The sequence below is a fragment of the Staurois parvus genome, unplaced genomic scaffold (assembly GCF_062004578.1).
Source record: "Staurois parvus isolate SC_StPar_1 unplaced genomic scaffold, SC_StPar_1.0 ptg000165l, whole genome shotgun sequence".
Lineage (NCBI taxonomy): Eukaryota > Metazoa > Chordata > Amphibia > Anura > Ranidae > Staurois > Staurois parvus.
Genome location: NW_028317961.1, coordinates 8,924,661 through 8,947,695, shown reverse-complemented (window position 1 = coordinate 8,947,695; position 23,035 = coordinate 8,924,661). Strand labels below are relative to the sequence as shown.

At 47.0% G+C, this 23,035-nt stretch overlaps 1 protein-coding gene and 1 pseudogene across 1 annotated transcript in view; both read left to right on the top strand.

Annotated features, from left to right (window-relative positions):
• Positions 1-23,035, top strand: part of SGK1 (serum/glucocorticoid regulated kinase 1) — a 279,618-nt gene that overhangs the window by 156,493 nt on the left and 100,090 nt on the right. The window lies entirely within an intron of this gene.
• Positions 13,123-13,276, top strand: LOC149462878 (U2 spliceosomal RNA; annotated as a pseudogene).

Below are 23,035 nucleotides of genomic sequence, written 5' to 3'. Positions count from 1 at the left end.
AAGCATACAAGTAATTCAACAAAACAATGGCTGCAACAGCACAGAATACGCCTTCTGGAGTGGCCCAGTCAGAGTCCTGACCTCAACCCGATTGAAATTGCTGTGGCCTGACCTTAAGAAAGCGATTCACACCAGACATCCAAAAAATATTGCTTCACTGAAACAGTTTTGTGAAGAGGAGTGGTCCAAAATTACTCCAGATCGTTGTGCAGGTCTGATCTGTAACTACAGGAAACGTTTGGTTGGGGTTATTGCTGCCAAAGGAGGGTCAACCAGTTATTAAGTCCAAAGGTTCACATACTTTTTCCTCCCTGCACTGTGAATGTTTACATGTTATGTGCAATTAAACCATGGCAACGTCTAATGTTTGTGTAGTATTATGTTCAGCAGACTGTGTTCTTCTATTGTTGTGACTTAGATGATGTTCAGAGCACATTTTATGCCCAATTCATGCAAAAGTCCACGTAATCCCAAGGGGTTCACATACTTTTTCTTGCAACTGTAGCTACATTATATAGTAGTACCCAGGAAAATTTCCAAAACAGTGCAGGAACAACAAAGAGGACCTAGCTGAATTGTGCTGGACACAAGGCATCAGTCACTATACACTGAAATATGTTTTTGACAGACTGCAACATGATATGTGAGTAGCCTTGTGTTGCACCTAACAGCCCTGAAGCTTCAGGCCAAAGCTCATGTTGGCTATACAGAAATCTGACCCTGTTAACAGTGCCATGTAATTGAATGATGCTGAATTACCAGCTGCTAGATTGAGTTAGGAGAGTAATTAACAGGAAGACAACAGCAGAAAAATACAATTTCCTTAATAGTAGTTATTATCTATAGTTATATTAAATAGTTTACACTTTAAGGACTCCATTATAAGGCAGTAAATATTCACTAAAAAGTCACTGTGTGAATCTTAACCATTTGTAGCTATTTGGTGAATGTCAAATTCACTGCTTTATAAATATGACCCTAGGATATCCAGAAACAGCAATCTATATTTCCACCCACCAATGAATGCCTTAAGTAACATATATGGCTGCATAGCATAGTTTCTAGAAGACTATATAACCACAGTCTGTCTGAGAATCACTACTTCATTAAAACAGTTCAGAACATAACTGAAGCGCAATTATCCCCATAAACAGCACCCCCCCTAGTGAGGTCCAGGTAAGCTCTGGTAACACAGATGAACAGCTGGAGGCATGAAAAGCCTGAGGATAAAGAGCCACACACTGTAAGTAGCAATCAGAGAGGTGTTCCTCACAGGAGCTGGGTCTTCTGGAGAAGCTGTATGATATTAGGCCTGGCTGCCCTAATGCTAGTTATAACAGTGGAGGGCCTCACACCTGGCTGCAGATCAGTTGCCCACCTACTTCTACCTCATCAGAGTTGGTCTTTCTGAGCTTCTGAGGGAAAGAAGCTGAGGAATGAATGCTGTACCTGAACATGTCCAGAAACCCAGGGAGTTGTGGGATATGAAGTTAAAAAGATCTGTGTTTGTATCTGAGCACAATGTGCAAAATGCGCAAAATGGGGATTCTGCTACAGTTGTACCCAAAATGTTAATTTCAAACAAATAAAGAACAGGATTATAACAGCCCTCTCCAAAAAAAAAGTATTCTATAATTTTATATATATATATATATATATATATATATATATATATATACAGTTGTGTTCAAAATAATAGCAGTCAGACATCACTAACCTGATCAATCACTGTTTTTGGTAGAAATTATATTTCTACATGGCAAATAATTTACTAGCAGGTGTAGTAGAGTAATAGAAATCCAACAGACCCAACAGTCATGACATGCATGCTGCTGATTCTGTGTAATTGAATCACTAATTGAAAGGGCATGTTCAAAATAATAGCAGTGTGGAGTTCTATTAGTGAGGTCATTCATTCTTTAAAAAACAGGTGGCAATTATTGCCCTTATTTAAGGAAGGAAGGCAGCAAATGTACATGCTGGTTACAGTGCATTTCTCTCTGAAATTCTGAGGAAAATGGGTTGTTCCAGACATTGTTCAGAAGAACAGCGTACCTTGATTAAAAAGTTGATTGGAGAGGGGAAAACATATAAAGAAGTGCAGAAAATGATAGTCTGCTCAGCTAAAATGATCGCAAATGCTTTAAAATGGCAACCAAAACCTGCAAGACGTGGAAGAAAGCGAAAAACTACCATTTGAATGGATAGAAGAATAGCCAAAATGGCAAGGACTCAGCCAACAATCAGCTCCAGGAAGATCAAAGAAGGTCTAAAGTTACCTGTGAGTACTGTTAGAATTAGAAGACGCCTATGTGAAGCCAAGCTATCTGCAAGAAGCCCCCGCAAAGTCCCACTGTTGAAAAAAAGACATGCTGAAGAGGTTACAATTTGCCAAAGAGCACATTGACTGGCCTGAAGAGAAATGGCGCAACATTTTGTGGACTGATGAAAGTAAGATTGTTCTTTTTGGGTCTAGTGGCCGGAGACAGTTTGTCAGATGACCCCCAAACACTGACATCAAGCCACAGTACACTGTGAAGACAGTGAAACATGGTTGCGCAAGCATCATGATATGGGGATGTTTCTCATACTACGGTGTTGTGCCTATTTATCGCATACCAGGGATCATGGATCAGTTTGAATACATCAGAATACTTGAAGAGGTCATGCGGCCTTATGCTGAAGAGGAAATGCCCTTGAAATGGGTGTTCCAACAAGACAACGACCCCAAACACACCATTAAACGTACAACATCTTGGTTCCAAAAAAACAAGATTGACGTTATGGAGTGGCCAGCCCAATCCCCGGATCTTAATCCAATAGAAAACTTGTGGGGTGACATCAAAAATGCAGTTTCTGATGCAAAACCAAGAAATAGAGAAGAACTGTGGAATGTAGTCCAATCATCCTGGGCTGGAATACCTGTTCACGGGTGCTAGAAGTTGGTTGACTCCATGCAACACAGATGTACAGCAGTTGTCAGAAACAGTGCTTATACAACTAAATATTAATTAAGTGATTCAAAGGAAAGCAAAATCTTCAAACATTTTTCAGTTTATATAGTGAATGTTTGAGTTTGTAAAGTAGAATACAAACTGCTATTTTTTTGAACAGTCTAATATTCGCTTTTCTTCAATTTCAGAGGAACAACACAAATTTGATATATTTTTCTTCATGTTTTGATTTTGAATAGAATGTGTAGTGTTCCCAATGCATTTGTGTGTATGGAAATAAAAGCTATTAGAAGGATTTTGAGCTTTATTCACTTTTTTCAACACACTGCTATTATTTTTAACACAACTGTGTATGTATGTATGTATATATATATATATATATATATATATATATATATATATATATATATAAAATGTATATTCCCATAGTCATCCACCATAAACCTTCTGTTGTACATTTCCACTGCCCCCCTAGGCCATCACAGACCCTCTAGCAGCCATCCATAAATTCCATTGACGCCATTCACTGTTCTCTTTATATTCATCGATATAGACAATGATGTCTGTAGCAAGAAATACTGACCTCCAATAGCTTTCCATAGTCCCTTTAAAGCAATTCACACTTTCTTATTGCAAAGAAAATGATGCTTTGGTGTAGAAAAGATGGCTGACACTACGCTAATACTTATGTCACTGTGCCCTCAGCATTATACTACCTTAAAGAGGTGCCAAGCACCAGGTTCATATTTTGCATTGAAAGTGGAAACCTTTCATGGTTTTCACATTCCCAACCCAAGTGCTTGGCCTAATGAGGCCAGTGAGCAATCACCGGCCACTTTATTAGGTATACCTGTTCAGTTGTTTAGTAACACAAACTGCTAATTAGCCAATCACATGGCAGCAACTCAATGCATTTAGGCATATAGATGAGGTGAAAATGACTTGCTGAAGTTCAAAGCAAGCATCAGAATGGGTAAGAAAGGGAATTTAAGTGACTTTGAATGTGGAATGGTTGTTGGTGCAAGACGGCTGGTCTGAGTATTTCAAAAACTGCTGATCTACTGGGATATTCATGCACAACCATCTCTAGGATTTACAGAAAATTGTCCAAAAAAGAAAATATCCAGTGAGCAGCAGTTGTGTGAACGAAAATGCCTTGTTGATGTCAGAGATCAGAGGAGAATGGGCAGACTGGTTCGAGATGATAGAAAGGCAACAGTAACTCATGTCAATGTTTCCAACACCTTTTTGAATCTATACCATGAAGAATTAAGACAGTATTGAAGGCAAAAGGGGGTCCATCCCAGTACTAGCAAGGAGAAATTACAGTACGTGGAGCTGAAAATGTCTTTTGCACCTAGGTTCCTTGCCTCATGGGCTGCCATCACTTTAGTTATGCCTCTGAATTTCCACCTTATAGTGCACTAAAGCCTACAGCTCACACATAGTTCACAAAAGAACACTTTTTTCTAACACAAATACAGTGGGGCAAAAAAGTATTTAGTCAGTCACCAATTGTGCAAGTTCTCCCACTTAAAAAGATGAGAAAGTCCTGTAATTGGCATCATAGGTAGACCTCAACTATGAGAGACAAAATGAGAAAAAAAATCTAGACAATCACATTGGCTGATTTGGAAAGAATTTATTTGCAAATTATGGTGGAAAATAAGTATTTGGTCACTTACAAACAAGCAAGATTTCTGGCTCTCACAGACCTGTACCTTCTTCTTTAAGAGGCTCCTCTGTCCTGCACTCATTACCTGTATCAATGGCACCTGTTTGAGCTTGTTATCAGTATAAAAGACACCTGTCCACAACCTCAAACAGTCACACTCCAAATTCCACTATGGTGTAGACCAAAGAGCTGTCGAAGGACACCAGAAACAAAATTGTAGACCTGCACCAGGCTGGGAAGACTGAATCTGCAATAAGCAAGCAGCTTGGTGTGAACAAATCAACTGTGGGAGCAATAATTAGAAAATGGAAGACATACAAGACCACTGATAATCTCCCTCGATCTGGGGCTCCACACAAGATCTCACCCCATGGGGTCAAAATGATCACAAGAACGGTGAGCGAAAATCCCAGGACCACACGGGACCTAGTGAATGACCTGCAAAGAGCTGGGACCAACGTAACAAAGGCTACCATCAGTAACACACTATGCCGCCAGGGACTCAGATCCTGCAGTGCCAGACTTGTCCCCCTGCTTAAGCCAGTACATGTCTGGGCCCATCTGAAGTTTGCTAGAGAGCATTTGGATGATCCAGAAGAGGATTGGGAGAATGTCATATGGTCAGATGAAACCAAAATAGAACTGTTTGGTAGAAACACAACTCGTTGTGTTTGGAGGAAATAGAATGCTGAGTTGCATCCAAAGAACACCATACCTACTGTGAAGCATGGGGGTGGCAACATCATGCTTTGGGGCTGTTTCTCCGCAAAGGGACCAGGACGACTGATCCATGTACAGGACAGAATGAATAGGGCCATGTATCGTGAGATTTTGAGTGCAAACCTCCTTCCATCAGCAAGGGCATTGAAGATGAAACGTGGCTGGGTCTTCCAACATGACAATGATCCCAAACACACCGCCCAGGCAACGAAGGAGTGGCTTCGTGAGAAGCATTTCAAGGTCCTGGAGTGGCCTAGCCAGTCTCCAGATCTCCACCCCATAGAAAACCTTTGGAGGGAGTTGAAAGTCCGTGTTGCCCAGCGACAGCCCCAAAACATCACTGCTCTAGAGGAGATCTCCATGGAGGAATGGGCCAACATACCAGCAACAGTGTGTGCCAACCTTGTGAAGACTTACAGGAAACGTTTGACCTCTGTCATTGCCAACAAAGGATATATAACAAAGTACTGAGATGAACTTTTGATATTGACCAAATACCGTATATACTCGAGTATAAGCCGAGTTTTTCAGCACATTTTTTGTGCTGAAAAACGGCCCCCTCGGCTTATACTCGAGTCAACGTCTGCGGGGGGGGCACGAGGCTCCGTCAAGGGGGGCGCGTACAGGGGTGGGCAGAGGGCTGCTGTCTCTTACCTGGCTCCCACGATGATCCATCCAGGAAGCGCTGCTCCTTCCGTCACTCCGGCCACTCCCTCACTCCTGCCGCTCGGCTCCGCCTCCTCATCGGTGATTGGCCGCCAGAACTGTAGCTCAGGAAAGGTACACAGGCGGCCAATCACGGGCGAGGAGGCGGAGCCGAGCGGACCCGCGAAAATCGAGTGAGGGAAAAGCCGGTAAGTGTGCAGTGCAGAGGTGCTGCTGCAACCACATATGCTGGCTGCAGCAGCACCATACTGCAACAGGGGTCAGCAAGTGTCATTGGTGTCAGTGGGAGGAATAGTGCCGCATCATTGGTGTCACTGATGCTAATGATGGGGCATTATTCCTCCCACTGACACCAACGATGGGGCACTATTCCTCCCACTGACACCAATGATGGGGCACTATTCCTCCCACTGACACCAATGATGGGGCACTATTCCTCCCACTGATACTAATGATGGGGCATTATTCCTCCCACTGACACCAATGATGGGGCACTATTCCTCCCAGTGATACCAATGATGGGGCACTATTCCTCCCACTGACACCAATGGTGGGGCACTATTCCTCCCACTGACACCAATGATGGGGCACTATTCCTCCCACTGATACCAATGATGGGACACTATTCCTCCCACTGACACCAATGATGGGGCACTATTCCTCCCACTGATATCAATGATGGGGCACTATTCCTCCCACTGACACCAATGATGGGGCACTATTCCTCCCACTGATACCAATGATGGGGCACTATTCCTCCCACTGACACCAATGATGGGGCACTATTCCTCCCACTGATACTAATGATGGGGCTTATACTCGAGTCAATAGTTTTTCCCAGTTTTTTGTGGTAAAATTAGGTACCTCGGCTTATATTCGGGTCGGCTTATACTCGAGTATATACGGTACTTATTTTCCACCATAATTTGCAAATAAATTCTTTCCAAATCAGCCAATGTGATTGTCTGGATTTTTTTTCTTATTTTGTCTCTCATAGTTGAGGTCTACCTATAATGCCAATTACAGGCCTCTCTCATCTTTTTAAGTGGGAGAACTTGCACAATTGGTGACTGACTAAATACTTTTTTGCCACACTGTATGTTTACCACTGCTCAAGGTAGGGAGACTCCCAATCTCCAAGCACAACTCCTCCTGTAGGTGCTAGCCAAGCTCATGTGATGCATAGATGAGAACAAAGGACATCCAATCAGCTGCACTCCCAACAATCCACTTTTTTGAACCAAGATAAAACCAATACAGACATTGGAAACACAGTGGGGGACTGGCAGGTAAACCTGTTTCACATTAAAGACAGCACTTATTCATTACCCGAATGATGGGTTTTATCTTGGTTCAATAAAGTGGATTGTTTGGAGTGCAGCCCTCCGGAAGTCCTTTTTTTTCTAACACAGTTTCAAAATCACTGCAGATCCCCCCCCCCCCCTTCTTGTGATTTTTTTTGATTATTTAGACTAGACAGTCAGTCCAGCTATGAAAATACTATTAAATCAGGAATTATGAATCCTTAGAAGCTGGGGAAATACAATGATATTCAACTAGATGCCTTTTCATTGTTTTTGTGTACTGCAGTAACCCTTCCAAATTGTCTTATATTGCTTCTGCAAAAATTATAATAAAATAACTCTAATCAGTACCAAATGGCTTGTAGGTCATTCCAAAAAATACTTCTATTCTGATAACTTTATGTGGTCCATACATGTTTTATTGTATTCAGTGGATTATTATTATTATTATTATACAGGATTTATTTAGTGCCAACAGTTTTCGCAGCACTTTACAAAATGAAGGTAGACATTACAGTTACAATACAATTTGGTACAAGAGGAAACAGATTATCCCCTTTCCTCTATTTCACATGCCTTTATTTGTGTTTTCCTTCATATTTAAAAACAGACAAAACAGAAACATGACAACTGCTGTATGACACTGGTAGGGGTGCTTACATTGGACCCCTTCTACTTATGGTCTATGTTTTTAATACTTTTGCTGCAAGTGGTTAGCTATTCTGTCCGTGCCATGATCTGTCCCAGTCATTGTCATTTCACTAAAAAAGTACAAAGTGCTTTAACCTATATCTACCAAACATAATTAAAATCCTTTATCTCATTGCTGTAACCTGTTGTTTTTCTACCAGTTATATTCAATACAGCATTGTAAAAAGCAATAAGGATGTTCAAAGTGCAGTAACCTATTCAAGATATCCACCAATTAACAACAATCTAATATTTGTACCGACTGATCTTTTCCAATCTCATTTGGCTGTGTTGTTTAGTGCAGTTTGGCGTCCAGTACCCTGCCTTATTGTCACCCAGTGCCTTGCCTCACCAAATACATCCTATGGATTACTACAATTTGAATATGATTGTGTGACGGAGGGTAGACAGGACAGAACACACAGAGCAGATGGCAAACGCACAAAGCTTTATTGAGACAAAAATGACAGTCACTCAATGGGGAGATTGCAGGGAGGGTGACCTCGACAATAGGGGAACAGCAAGGAGAGGGCTAAAACACTTCCAGTCCAGCCCCAAGGGCAAAGGAAAAGTCTCTGTAGCCGATTGTAATACAACGGGGGGGGGGGGTACAGCGCAGGAACAGTTCAGGTAAAACAGGGAAAAACATACGCTCATGGATCAAACAGGGTGCCCAGTCTCCCAGGGATAAGATAGTAGGACACAGGTACCTGTTGGGGTCCGGAGTAGGCGAGTGGTCTCTCTCTTAGCTGGGTCTCAGGCAGGCTGGTGTGGGCGGTCTCCCCCCCTTTGGCTGGGGGTCTCAGGCAGGCTGGCTTGTGCGGTCTCCCCCCCTTTGGCTGGGGGTCTCAGGCAGGCTAGCTGGTGCGGTCTCCCCCTTTGGCTGGGGATCTTTGGGCAGGCTAGCATGTGCCCCTGTATCCTTGGGGGCTCTAGCAGGGTTAGCCATGAGGGTCCCGCCGCAGCTGGGATCCCTCGATGGCTGAGCAGCAGAGAAGGATGACTGGAGAGCCCGGCATCAGCCTCTTAAACTGATGCAGGATGCTCTCTGGTCGTCCTGGCAACTGGGGGCGGGCCGGGGCCAGCAACAAGGCACGCCCCCTGAACACGGGCCACGCTCTCGTGAGCGTGACCTTTGTCCAGGGACATCCACAAGCGCGGGAACTCCCCGTGCCCGCGCTGCAGATGACAGGGCCGGGGTGGCGTCAGTCTGTCGCTGCGGCCCGATACATCACCGCAGGAGGTTCACACCTCTCCACGGAGAGGTGTGAACCTCGCTACCTTCTCCTCTCCGGCCACGCCGGAGGAGGAGAAGATAGTGACAGGGGTGGTGAAAGCCGCACCTCTCGTCCTGCGCGGCAGGATGAGAGGTGGAGGGGGGTCATTCAGCTGCATGGAGAGAAATGCAGCTGGAGACAGGGGATAACAGTGGGGGGCCATGTGACAATGGAATTTGGGGACATTTGGCAAGAGGACATGGAGGAGGAAATACGTAAATGGAATTTGGGAACATTTGGCAGGGTGACACGGAGGACATACATTAATTGAATTTGGGAAACATTTGGTACAAGACAGTAAGGGATGTATTAAGGATGTACTTCATTTGGGCACAAGGGATTAATGTGGGGATTAAAGCAGAAATTATTAATTGGCAGAGCACCTATACTGTGACAATTGCTTTTTGCAAATAGTTTATAGTTTATTGCCACTAAACCTTTATTGTTGGAAGATTCTATGCTTTAGTATGAATGCCTGATGCATAATGAACTTTAATGAACTTAAAAATAACTAAAAAAATGGTAGATAAATATCTAGATAAGTAAGAGAAAATCATACTGAATTAAATGCTGTATATTAGATTTGAATTGTTTCAAGTTGTTTTTTTATGAAGGGGATGTAACGGATATCTGCTGTATTTCCTTCCTGCATATTCCATACTTGCTGTGTCATATGGCTCTATAGTTTGTTGTTGTGTTGCTACCGTTACATGACCTAACATGTGCCCTTCACAGATATCTCGAAGAATTCCATTTGTGAGACTGCATAAATATAACTACCTCCTGTGAGATAACTAAGAAGACTTTGGATTGCATTTTCTACATATAACATTTGTTACAGATAACATTTTATAGACACCTCATTCTGTTTATCATAAACTTTTTTCCTGTTCTGTACGGAGGATTCTCTTTTTTTCAAACTAATTTGTTCTAGTTAGATGGTATCTTTTAGGACAAATTCATAAATAAATAAACAGCATTTTTAGTTTACAATGAAAAGTCAAAGTGGGCCCTAATGATCAATGTTTATGTAACAAAAACAATCTGTATTGCTGTATAGCAGTAAGAATTACATTTTTATTCTTCCAACTTTCAATTTGCATGAAAAAAGTTTAAATCTGATTAGTTGGCATATATTATTTTATTACAGGTACTTATATAGTGCCGTCAATTTACACAGCACTTTACATATATATTGTACATTCACATCAGTCTGTAACCCTCAAGGGGCGTACAATCTACGGTCCCTAACCTACATTCATATATACAGATACTAGGGCCAATTTTGACAAGAGCCAATTAACCTACCAGCATGTCTTTGGAATGTGGGAGGAAACTGGAGTACCCGGAGGAAACCCACGCAGGCACAAGGAGAACATGCAAACTCCAGGCAGGTGGTGCCTGCTAACCATTTAGCCACTGTGCTGCCCTAAGGAAAGATTTACTTAAATTGGAGCACCCAGAATCTGGTGTCACTGTGTATAGTAGCCAATCAGCTTTTAACTTCAGTTTGTCCAATAAAAGTGTTGTAAACCTCAGATATGAAATATGAACAAAGCCTGCCCCTCTATAATATGTGCTTGTCTCAATCCGGAGCACTAAGTGTCATTTCTGACCACTGCATAATTCCTCTGCTATCTGCATGAGTCACTTCTGTGGAGTTTTTCTGACACCAAGAGAAAAATGGTGACGTAGAGGGCACAGCCTGTGATTGGCAGCCTCAGCTCTGTTTCTGTGAGCTGTGTGAAGGGGTGGGTTTGCTTCCCACCAATCATTTCTCAGACCTCTCCTCACTGATGTTACTTCAAATCCCTGCCCCCTGCTTTTTAAAGCTGAGGGATAATATTTAAATTCTGCACTTTGAGTGGATGTAGGAAAAAAGATAAAACAGCTCCTGAAAAGTTCCTATGTGTCAACAAATCAGATTCCAATGTTCCTTAATTCAAAGCAAATAGCAGCACCTTCTCATGGCACTTGTATGTACTAGGTTACTTTATAAAAAATATATAATTATATGTATATTAAAGTATTTGATGCATGATGCATTTATATTTTCTTGGGGTAATAGTGACCTATATTCATTTACTTACTATCCCATCTAATAGTAGCTGTGCAGAGAAGCTGTTTATTTCAGGCATTTTTTGATACCTCTCTCATGTCACCACTGTCTAGCAATCCCTTGATAGCAGTTGTGAAAGCTGTATGTAAAAATAAATTAAAATATCCACTTCCATTGTATTGGCTTATTTTGGCCACAGTGCTTCATTGGGGTTTAATAGTTATTAATATATGTAACAGCCATACTAATTTAGAAATAATAACATCACATAAAAAACTAGAATCTGGAAATTTAAGCTCAAGCCCAACTAAAACTTTCATAATAGATAAACCATGGTTCAGGTATCTCAACTTAAAAATCAGCCACTGCAAGATACTGTATATAACACTAATTCCATAATTGTAATTTGTCCATTCACATAGTAAGCAACATTCCCTTGATAAAGTGTAAACTGTGACAGCTAGATGAAGACGGATGACACTGGAGCAGGGGCGGACTGACAACTCATGGGGCCCCCGGGCAATAGGAGATCATGGGGCCTCTGTGTCCTTGCCCAAACTCAAAAAAGCTTATGAAAAAAATACCAGGAGAATCTCATGGGGCCCCCTACTGACCCCGGGCCCTCGGGCAGTGCCTGAGTTTCCATATGATCAGTCCGCCCCTGCACTGGAGATATTTAAAGATAACGGCACTGGCCTACTGGATGACATTTCTCCTGAAAGCAGTCTAAGTGGGTGAATTTTTCTTCCCCCTATCTACAGCAGTATATAGCAACCACTAAACGTATGCAATAAAAACTTCAGCGCAAAAAAAACAACCTCCTGCGTACACTAGTGCTGCTGACACTTACATGTGTTTCCATATATGCACTAACATAAGATATCAGTATATAGCAACCACTGCCCAGCAACTTTATCACCTTTTCACCTAAAAAACATAACAAAGACTCCAAGCAACTGAATTTACAGTGATGGAGAATCCCCACATAAAATTAAAATAAATGGGGTTGAACTCAAGAAAAAATTGGAGAAGGGCCAATATAAATAAAAGAGAAGTTAAGGTGCATGTGTGTGTTTTTGTGTGTGTGTGTGTGTGTAGGTAGGTATCCCTATGGGGCCAAATATCAAAGCCCATAAGTTCCTTCAGTTTTAGTCTATAGCAGAAATTTCAGAATATTATTAAAAACAGCCATGGCACATTAGGCATTTAACAAGATAGGTAATCCTCCAAATGACCAGGCAGGGAGTAATGCAGGCCATAGACGGGTCGTTTATCGGCCGAATTTTTGTCTGAACGAAAAATCGGTCGATATTCACGCCGTTAGTGGGGCAATGCCGTCAGCCGTTTTTCGCGGATCTTCTCGTTTCTTTTTATCGGTCATGCTGGAAAATCCACGAAAAACGTCCGTTTTTCGTTAGCATTGGTGGCAGCATCCATGGCAGCAACGACCGATTTTCCGTTTATCGGCCGACAATTCGGACGATAAACGACCCGTCTATGGCCAGCCTAACTGTAACTTGCAGTTACCAAAACAGGTGCAAAGTTAGAAGCAATAATGCAAAACAGGTTCAGGATGATAAAGAGCATGGGTACACTGCAAAAAAATTAAAGTTGCACAAACATTGACTCTTCACAACAATGTCTCTGTGGCTCAATTAGGGTAACATAGCATAGTCTCTATAAGTCTCTATAATGATAGAGACTCTAACTGCAAATCAAGAATTCAGTAAAACAGTTTAGAACACACACAGCTACTTGCAATTATCCTCATAAACAACATTCCTCTCGGCCTTTTGGCTAAGATCAAGTGTAGTATCTGTTCTTATCAGTGTCCAGTAGGGGTGATCCGCCATCATTCTTGCCTTTAGGCGAGGATGGCTGGCTGTATAGTACCCTTGCTGGTATGAGAACTCTGAAGGTTAGTACCAGCTGAAAGAGAAACTGAGGTGCCCACAGACTGTTGGGGCCTGGGAGTGCCCTCAGGGGTGCTGTTAGTAGCACATGGGGATGGGATCCCACGTGTGAAAAGTGCACATGATCACTGCTCCAAACACTTTTTTTAGCACTGCGCCTTTTAGGGCTAGGCCTTTTGGCTAAGTCCAGGGCAATTTGTTTGGTACGGGCCTCAGGGCCTAGCCAGTGCAGAATTGCATGGCCACTTGTTTATTTATTTATTTTTCCTCACTGTTTGTCACCTTTCACTTTTATGTGTATTTTTTTTCTCTTTTGGATGGAGGGTGTGGGTCCTTGGGCCTGTCCTGCAGTCTAAGGGGAGGATGGCCATTAAGATCCTTCCTCCCCTGTTCCCCGGGGGTCTCTCTTCGGGACAGCTCCCTGGCCTAGTACTTGGTGGTTGGCTTTGGCTAGCCACAAAGAAAGGCCTTTTGGGTAGGTGGACCATGTTGGAAACCATTTGTCCCTGTCAGGGGCCTTGCACCCTGGGGGTTCAGGGTAGAGGTCCTATCCCTTCGGGGGGTGGACAAAACCACGCCCTTAAGTACACTTTTTTGTGCTTGTGTTTTGCACTTGCACGTTTTTTGCTCCCTTATGGGTTTGTTTTTTCCACATCTCGGTGGGCTTAAACAAAAAATAATATCTCTCTCAGTGAAATCCAGGGTAGCTCTGGTAACACATATAAAAACAGCAAGGTTCTGGTGCACAGATAAGGCTTATCCGAAATAACTGGTATCAATATCAACAAGTTATACATTAGCCAACCGGCTGTAATGGCTCTAAAAGGAAGGACTGTAACTCTTAGATTCTATAGAAATATATTAGTTCTTGAAACACTTGGGATTCAAGAAGTGGCAGTCATCCTTGTAGCCAACTCTAAGTATTTGAGATGAGAGAGATTGAAAGAGGCTCCAGCTAACTGCATTCAGTTAAGAATTAATTTATTCCATAGAATTAAAAACACTCACAAAAAATCAGGAGAATACAAACCTCATCTGTGAGTATGTATAGGGCCACTACTCTCCATCCCGCAGGTACTGCCAGTAGTGGTCTCAGAGCGCCATGGAGATGGTGTGTAGACTAGAGATGAGCGAAGAAATGAAAAATTCGATTCGACTGATTCGGCGAATTCGTGGACAATATTCGATTCGAGTCGAATAAATTCGCTGTGAATTTAACTTAAAAAAGGGTGTTTCTAGGCTTCAGAGAGACTTAATATTAGTGCAGAACACTGTACCTTTAATTTAAATGCCCTTGGAGTCTGCTGGGGAAGAGAAATAATACTGTCTGTCAGTATGACATGCAGATGAGTGCCGTCGATCTTAGAATCACTGCACACTTCACTCCTTTGGCCAGTCACGGGGCCAAAACCAGTGTTTGGAGCCACAGTGTGGCGGTGGAGGCAGCAGCAATGGGAGGCCATACAGCAACCTATGACAAAATGGAAACCAGCAGGAGCGTGAGGAGACCTGAAAGTGGCACATGGCAGAGTGGGAGCAATGGGAGGCGGTACAGGGACCCAGGTCACACTGTGGGCCCAGCAGCAGCGTGACCAGGCGGTACGGGGGCCCATGGCCGATATGGGGCTTGGTGGCACCTATGGAAGGCCTGTAATCTGCCAGCAACCTATGACAAAATGGACAACCGCAGGAGTGTGAGGAGATTTCAAAGTGGCACATGGCAGAGTGGAAGCAATGGGAGGCCGTACAGGGACCCAGGTCACACTGTGGGCTCAGCAGCAGCGTGACCAGGAGGTACGGGGGCCCATGGTCGATATGGGGCCTGGCGGCACCTATGGAAGGCCGCTAATCTGCCAGCAACCTATGACAAAATGGACAACCGCAGGAGTGTGAGGAGATTTCAAAGAGGTACATGGCAGAGTGGAAGCAATGGGAGGCCGTACAGGGACCCAGGTCACACTGTGGGACCAGCATCAGCGTGAACAGCGTGAATTCGTGAGTCCTGCCGACTCACGAATAGCGTGGCCTCCTCAAAGGGCCTGAGCAAGCGCAGGTGTCACACATGAGCTGACAATGGCTGACATCTAAGTTACACAGGGAGTACCTTTATCCGCTTTTAACATCAGGAAATCTGTGATGGCCTTTAGCTGTTCGTAAAGGCGGTCTAACATATGTAGGGTTGAATTACACCTTGTTGCAACGTCACAGCATGAGGAGTCGGTACGGGGGCCCATGGCAGATTACATGTCTGGCAGCAGCAATGGGAGGCCCGTAATCTGCCAGCACCCTATGTCAAAAAATTTAACACACCAGCAGTGTGAAGAGACCTGAAAGTGGCACATGGCAGCAGAGTGTGGCGATGGAGACAGCAGCAATGGGAGGCCGTACAGGGACCCATGAGAGACTCTGGACTTGGCAGCAGCATGAGGAGGCGGTATATAGGGGCCCATGGCAGATTAGGGGCCTGGCAGCAGCTATGTGAGGCCCGTAATCTGCCTGCACCCTATGTCAAAAAATTAAACACACCAGCAGTGTGAAGAGACCTGAAAGTGGCACATGGCAGCAGAGTGTGGCGATGGAGACAGCAGCAATGGGAGGCCGTACAGGGACCCATGACAGACTCTAGACTTGGCAGCAGCATGAGGAGGCGGTATATAGGGGCCCATGGCAGATTAGGGGCCTGGCAGCAGCTATGTGAGGCCCGTAATCTGCCTGCACCCTATGTCAAAAAATTAAACACACCAGCAGTGTGAAGAGACCTGAAAGTGGCACATGGCAGCAGAGTGTGGCGATGGAGACAGCAGCAATGGGAGGCCGTACAGGGACCCATGAGAGACTCTAGACTTGGCAGCAGCATGAGGAGGCGGTATATAGGGGCCCATGGCAGATTAGGGGCCTGGCAGCAGCTATGTGAGGCCCGTAATCTGCCTGCACCCTATGTCAAAAAATTTAACACACCAGCAGTGTGAAGAGACCTGAAAGTGGCACATGGCAGCAGAGTGTGGCGATGGAGACAGCAGCAATGGGAGGCCGTACAGGGACCCATGAGAGACTCTGGACTTGGCAGCAGCATGAGGAGGCGGTATATAGGGGCCCATGGCAGATTAGGGGCCTGGCAGCAGCTATGTGAGGCCCGTAATCTGCCTGCACCCTATGTCAAAAAATTAAACACACCAGCAGTGTGAAGAGACCTGAAAGTGGCACATGGTAGCAGAGTGTGGCGATGGAGACAGCAGCAATGGGAGGCCGTACAGGGACCCATGAGAGACTCTAGACTTGGCAGCAGCATGAGGAGGCGGTATATAGGGGCCCATGGCAGATTAGGGGCCTGGCAGCAGCTATGTGAGGCCCGTAATCTGCCTGCACCCTATGTCAAAAAATTAAACACACCAGCAGTGTGAAGAGACCTGAAAGTGGCACATGGCAGTAGAGTGTGGCGATGGAGACAGCAGCAATGGGAGGCCGTACAGGGACCCATGAGAGACTCTGGACTTGGCAGCAGCATGAGGAGGCGGTATATAGGGGCCCATGGCAGATTAGGGGCCTGGCAGCAGCTATGTGAGGCCCGTAATCTGCCTGCACCCTATGTCAAAAAATTAAACACACCAGCAGTGTGAAGAGACCTGAAAGTGGCACATGGCAGAGTGTGGCGATGGAGACAGCAGCAATGGGAGGCCGTACAGGGACCCATGACAGACTCTAGACTTGGCAGCAGCATGAGGAGGCGGTTTATAGGGGCCCATGGCAGATTAGGGGCCTGGCAGCAGCTATGTGAGGCCCGTAATCTGCCTGCACCCTATGTCAAAAAATTTAACACACCAGCAGTGTGAAGAGACCTGAAAGTGGCACATGGCAGCAGAGTGTGGCGATGGAGACAGCAGCAATGGGAGGCCGTACAGGGACCCATGAGAGACTCTGGACTTGGCAGCAGCATGAGGAGGCGGTATATAGGGGCCCATGGCAGATTAGGGGCCTGGCAGCAGCTATGTGAGGCCCGTAATCTGCCTGCACCCTATGTCAAAAAATTAAACACACCAGCAGTGTGAAGAGACCTGAAAGTGGCACATGGCAGCAGAGTGTGGCGATGGAGACAGCAGCAATGGGAGGCCGTACAGGGACCCATGAGAGACTCTGGACTTGGCAGCAGCATGAGGAGGCGGTATATAGGGGCCCATGGCAGATTAGGGGCCTGGCAGCAGCTATGTGAGGCCCGTAATCTGCCTGCACCCTATGTCAAAAAATTAAACACACCAGCAGTGTGAAGAGACCTGAAAGTGGCACATGGCAGCAGAGTGTGGCGATGGAGACAGCAACAATGGGAGGCCGTACAGGGACCCATGAGAGACTCTGGACTTGGCAGCAGCATGAGGAGGCGGTATATAGGGGCCCATGGCAGATTAGGGGCCTGGCAGCAGCTATGTGAGGCCCGTAATCTGCCTGCACCCTATGTCAAAAAATTAAACACACCAGCAGTGTGAAGAGACCTGAAAGTGGCACATGGCAGAGTGTGGCGATGGAGACAGCAGCAATGGGAGGCCGTACAGGGACCCATGACAGACTCTAGACTTGGCAGCAGCATGAGGAGGCGGTATATAGGGGCCCATGGCAGATTAGGGGCCTGGCAGCAGCTATGTGAGGCCCGTAATCTGCCTGCACCCTATGTCAAAAAATTTAACACACCAGCAGTGTGAAGAGACCTGAAAGTGGCACATGGCAGCAGAGTGTGGCGATGGAGACAGCAGCAATGGGAGGCCGTACAGGGACCCATGAGAGACTCTGGACTTGGCAGCAGCATGAGGAGGCGGTATATAGGGGCCCATGGCAGATTAGGGGCCTGGCAGCAGCTATGTGAGGCCCGTTATCTTGCAGCACCCTATGTCAAAAAATTAAACACACCAGCAGTGTGAAGAGACCTGAAAGTGGCACATGGCAGCAGAGTGTGGCGATGGAGACAGCAGCAATGGGAGGCCATACAGGGACCCATGAGAGACTCTAGACTTGGCAGCAGCATGAGGAGGCGGTATATAGGGGCCCATGGCAGATTAGGGGCCTGGCAGCAGCTATGTGAGGCCCGTAATCTGCCTGCACCCTATGTCAAAAAATTAAACACACCAGCAGTGTGAAGAGACCTGAAAGTGGCACATGGCAGCAGAGTGTGGCGATGGAGACAGCAGCAATGGGAGGCCGTACAGGGACCCATGAGAGACTCTGGACTTGGCAGCAGCATGAGGAGGCGGTATATAGGGGCCCATGGCAGATTAGGGGCCTGGCAGCAGCTATGTGAGGCCCGTAATCTGCCTGCACCCTATGTCAAAAAATTAAACACACCAGCAGTGTGAAGAGACCTGAAAGTGGCACATGGCAGCAGAGTGTGGCGATGGAGACAGCAGCAATGGGAGGCCGTACAGGGACCCATGAGAGACTCTAGACTTGGCAGCAGCATGAGGAGGCGGTATATAGGGGCCCATGGCAGATTAGGGGCCTGGCAGCAGCTATGTGAGGCCCGTAATCTGCCTGCACCCTATGTCAAAAAATTAAACACACCAGCAGTGTGAAGAGACCTGAAAGTGGCACATGGCAGTAGAGTGTGGCGATGGAGACAGCAGCAATGGGAGGCCGTACAGGGACCCATGAGAGACTCTGGACTTGGCAGCAGCATGAGGAGGCGGTATATAGGGGCCCATGGCAGATTAGGGGCCTGGCAGCAGCTATGTGAGGCCCGTAATCTGCCTGCACCCTATGTCAAAAAATTAAACACACCAGCAGTGTGAAGAGACCTGAAAGTGGCACATGGCAGAGTGTGGCGATGGAGACAGCAGCAATGGGAGGCCGTACAGGGACCCATGACAGACTCTAGACTTGGCAGCAGCATGAGGAGGCGGTATATAGGGGCCCATGGCAGATTAGGGGCCTGGCAGCAGCTATGTGAGGCCCGTAATCTGCCTGCACCCTATGTCAAAAAATTTAACACACCAGCAGTGTGAAGAGACCTGAAAGTGGCACATGGCAGCAGAGTGTGGCGATGGAGACAGCAGCAATGGGAGGCCGTACAGGGACCCATGAGAGACTCTGGACTTGGCAGCAGCATGAGGAGGCGGTATATAGGGGCCCATGGCAGATTAGGGGCCTGGCAGCAGCTATGTGAGGCCCGTAATCTGCCTGCACCCTATGTCAAAAAATTTAACACACCAGCAGTGTGAAGAGACCTGAAAGTGGCACATGGCAGCAGAGTGTGGCGATGGAGACAGCAGCAATGGGAGGCCGTACAGGGACCCATGAGAGACTCTGGACTTGGCAGCAGCATGAGGAGGCGGTATATAGGGGCCCATGGCAGATTAGGGGCCTGGCAGCAGCTATGTGAGGCCCGTTATCTTGCAGCACCCTATGTCAAAAAATTAAACACACCAGCAGTGTGAAGAGACCTGAAAGTGGCACATGGCAGCAGAGTGTGGCGATGGAGACAGCAGCAATGGGAGGCCGTACAGGGACCCATGAGAGACTCTGGACTTGGCAGCAGCATGAGGAGGCGGTATATAGGGGCCCATGGCAGATTAGGGGCCTGGCAGCAGCTATGTGAGGCCCGTAATCTGCCTGCACCCTATGTCAAAAAATTAAACACACCAGCAGTGTGAAGAGACCTGAAAGTGGCACATGGCAGTAGAGTGTGGCGATGGAGACAGCAGCAATGGGAGGCCGTACAGGGACCCATGAGAGACTCTGGACTTGGCAGCAGCATGAGGAGGCGGTATATAGGGGCCCATGGCAGATTAGGGGCCTGGCAGCAGCTATGTGAGGCCCGTAATCTGCCTGCACCCTATGTCAAAAAATTAAACACACCAGCAGTGTGAAGAGACCTGAAAGTGGCACATGGCAGCAGAGTGTGGCGATGGAGACAGCAGCAATGGGAGGCCGTACAGGGACCCATGACAGACTCTAGACTTGGCAGCAGCATGAGGAGGCGGTATATAGGGGCCCATGGCAGATTAGGGGCCTGGCAGCAGCTATGTGAGGCCCGTAATCTGCCTGCACCCTATGTCAAAAAATTTAACACACCAGCAGTGTGAAGAGACCTGAAAGTGGCACATGGCAGCAGAGTGTGGCGATGGAGACAGCAGCAATGGGAGGCCGTACAGGGACCCATGAGAGACTCTGGACTTGGCAGCAGCATGAGGAGGCGGTATATAGGGGCCCATGGCAGATTAGGGGCCTGGCAGCAGCTATGTGAGGCCCGTAATCTGCCTGCACCCTATGTCAAAAAATTTAACACACCAGCAGTGTGAAGAGACCTGAAAGTGGCACATGGCAGCAGAGTGTGGCGATGGAGACAGCAGCAATGGGAGGCCGTACAGGGACCCATGAGAGACTCTGGACTTGGCAGCAGCATGAGGAGGCGGTATATAGGGGCCCATGGCAGATTAGGGGCCTGGCAGCAGCTATGTGAGGCCCGTTATCTTGCAGCACCCTATGTCAAAAAATTAAACACACCAGCAGTGTGAAGAGACCTGAAAGTGGCACATGGCAGCAGAGTGTGGCGATGGAGACAGCAGCAATGGGAGGCCGTACAGGGACCCATGAGAGACTCTAGACTTGGCAGCAGCATGAGGAGGCGGTATATAGGGGCCCATGGCAGATTAGGGGCCTGGCAGCAGCTATGTGAGGCCCGTAATCTGCCTGCACCCTATGTCAAAAAATTAAACACACCAGCAGTGTGAAGAGACCTGAAAGTGGCACATGGCAGCAGAGTGTGGCGATGGAGACAGCAGCAATGGGAGGCCGTACAGGGACCCATGAGAGACTCTGGACTTGGCAGCAGCATGAGGAGGCGGTATATAGGGGCCCATGGCAGATTAGGGGCCTGGCAGCAGCTATGTGAGGCCCGTTATCTTGCAGCACCCTATGTCAAAAAATTAAACACACCAGCAGTGTGAAGAGACCTGAAAGTGGCACATGGCAGCAGAGTGTGGCGATGGAGACAGCAGCAATGGGAGGCCGTACAGGGACCCATGAGAGACTCTAGACTTGGCAGCAGCATGAGGAGGCGGTATATAGGGGCCCATGGCAGATTAGGGGCCTGGCAGCAGCTATGTGAGGCCCGTAATCTGCCTGCACCCTATGTCAAAAAATTAAACACACCAGCAGTGTGAAGAGACCTGAAAGTGGCACATGGCAGCAGAGTGTGGCGATGGAGACAGCAGCAATGGGAGGCCGTACAGGGACCCATGAGAGACTCTGGACTTGGCAGCAGCATGAGGAGGCGGTATATAGGGGCCCATGGCAGATTAGGGGCCTGGCAGCAGCTATGTGAGGCCCGTAATCTGCCTGCACCCTATGTCAAAAAATTAAACACACCAGCAGTGTGAAGAGACCTGAAAGTGGCACATGGCAGCAGAGTGTGGCGATGGAGACAGCAGCAATGGGAGGCCGTACAGGGACCCATGAGAGACTCTAGACTTGGCAGCAGCATGAGGAGGCGGTATATAGGGGCCCATGGCAGATTAGGGGCCTGGCAGCAGCTATGTGAGGCCCGTAATCTGCCTGCACCCTATGTCAAAAAATTTAACACACCAGCAGTGTGAAGAGACCTGAAAGTGGCACATGGCAGCAGAGTGTGGCGATGGAGACAGCAGCAATGGGAGGCCGTACAGGGACCCATGAGAGACTCTAGACTTGGCAGCAGCATGAGGAGGCGGTTTATAGGGGCCCATGGCAGATTAGGGGCCTGGCAGCAGCTATGTGAGGCCCGTAATCTGCCTGCACCCTATGTCAAAAAATTTAACACACCAGCAGTGTGAAGAGACCTGAAAGTGGCACATGGCAGCAGAGTGTGGCGATGGAGACAGCAGCAATGGGAGGCCGTACAGGGACCCATGAGAGACTCTGGACCTAGCAGCAGCATGAGGAGGCGGTATATAGGGGCCTATGGCAGATTAGGGGCCTGGCAGCAGCTATAGGAGGCCCGTAATCTGCCAGCACCCTATGTCAAAAAATTAAACACACCAGCAGTGTGAGGAGACCTGAAAGTGGCACATGTTTGAGGCATGATTCATGGCGGATTTAGTCAGTTGTGTCAGGAACTGGTGGTTTGAAATCCAGACTAATCCACGCCTGATTCATTTTCACAAACGTGAGTCTCTCCACACTTTGGGTGGACAGTCGTGTCCTCCGCGGAGTTACAATACCTCCTGCCGCACTAAACACGCGCTCCGATGCCACGCTACTGGCCGGGCATGACAGCCTTTCAAGGGCAAATTCAGCTAGTTGGGGCCAAAGGTCAAGTTTCGTTGCCCAGTAGTCAAGGGGATTGTCTACCTCGGTTGGCAGGGTGCTGTCCAAGTAGGCCCAAGCCTGTTGTTTGAGCTCCTGCTCCAGGTCCACCTGATGCTGCTGCTGCTGCTGCGGCTGGTTAGTAGTTTCCTCACTGCGCTGGTGAAGAAAGCTACTCATCATCGACTGCAGACTGAGGCAGCCACTGCTGGTGGAGCTGCCACTGCTCCTACCACCCCACCCCTCCCCTGCTGCCATGCCAGCGGAACGCGAGCGCACAGGGCCCACAGTGTCTGAGGATGGACGTTGGCGCACAAAGGCAGAGACCAACTGACTACATAGGTGGTTTTTATAGTACGTAATTTTGGCCTCCCTCTCAGCAGGTGTGAAAAAGGCCACCATTTTGGACCGGTAGCGAGGGTCCAACAAGGTGGACAGCCAAAAGTCATCCCTCTGTCTGATGGTTATTATTCGGCTGTCACTACGCAAGCAACCGAGCATGCTATGGGCCAT